Source organism: Belonocnema kinseyi, chromosome 4 (genome assembly GCF_010883055.1).
Source record: "Belonocnema kinseyi isolate 2016_QV_RU_SX_M_011 chromosome 4, B_treatae_v1, whole genome shotgun sequence".
NCBI classification, from domain to species: Eukaryota; Metazoa; Arthropoda; class Insecta; order Hymenoptera; family Cynipidae; genus Belonocnema; species Belonocnema kinseyi.
Window position 1 is genome coordinate 63760170 of NC_046660.1, and position 1540 is coordinate 63761709.

Below are 1540 nucleotides of genomic sequence, written 5' to 3' on the forward strand. Positions count from 1 at the left end.
CTTTTCAGTTCTTTGAATTCTCTAAATTTCTTGGAATTTATCGATTTTTTTAGGCTTGGTTTCACGAATATATTTGTGTATGAATAGTTTGGAATTTAATTGAATTGGGCATTCTAAATTCTTAGAAATTTATTTCTATTTTCTTAAGTTTCTCGTTTTATTTTCAATTTTTATGATTTTTTAAAACTCTTTTCCACATTTGGATGAACACTTAAATTTGAGACTATACAAATAATTCGAAAAAATTAAAACAAAAATCTAAAAGAATATCTGGAATAAAATAAAGAAAAAAACTTTTAAAACATGAGGGAATTAAAAAAAACTAAATTATTACAATTCCAAACTATTTAGAAACACTTATCCACAATCAGTTAAAGAAATTTAAAGAAATTTAAAAGAATTCAAGAAAATTGAAAAAATGTAAAAGAAATCGAGCAATTAAAGAAATCAAAGAAATTCAAAAGAATTGAAGAAAATCGAAAAAAATAAGGAAAATTTAAAAAATCAAAGAAATTCCAAGGAATTCAGAAGCGATAGTTGAATTCAATTGCAAATTATGCAGAAGCATATTGAATTACAAGAACAATAAAAAAAAGGTCAAGTTTAAAAGAATTAAAGAAAATTGAAGAAATTTAGAAGAAATAAAGAAACTAAAAAAATTTTAAATTTAAAGAAATTCAGAACACCTGCTGATTGAGTTCAATTCCAAACTATTCAGAGAAATAGATATCTACAACCAAGTGAAGAAATTTAAAGAAATTTAAAAGAATTCATGAAAATTGAAAATATGTCAAAGGAATAAGGGGAAAAATGTCCAAGAAATTTAAAAGAATTAAAAAAAATCGGAGAAATTTTAAAGAAATGAAGACGCTAAAAAATCAAAGAAATTGCAGCAAATTCAGAATAGCTAATTTAATTCAAATTTTAAATATACTGAAACAGATATCCAAAAGGAATTAAAGTTTAAAAAACTTTTAAGAAATGTAGGAAGATCGAAGAAATTAAGAAGAAAGAAAGGAATTTTTTTAACTTAAGAAATTTTGACGAATTTAGAATAGCTAATTGAATTAAATTCCAAAATATACAGAAACATATGTTTATACAACCAATTAGAGAAATCTCAAGAAAATGGAAATAATTTAGGAAAGTAAAAAAAAAATTGCAAGGAAGAAACTAAAAAAAATTTTTTTAAATCCAAGAAATTCAGAATAGAATTCAATCCATTTCCCAACTATGCATAAACATATATGTCTACAAAAAATTTAAGAAATTTAAGAACTTCGAAAAATTTTAAAACAAATAATGGAACTAAAAAAAATTCAAAGAAATTCCCACGAATTCAAACTATCTTTCAATATTGAATTCGATTCCAAAATTTTCAGAAATAGATATCTACAACCAATTAAAGCAATTTTAAGAAATTTAAAGGGATTTAAGAAAATCGAAAAATTTTCAAGGAATAAAGGAATTAAAGAAATTCCAAGACATTAAAAGAAAGGAAGTAAAAAAATTCAAATAAATTCTAACGAATTCAGAATAG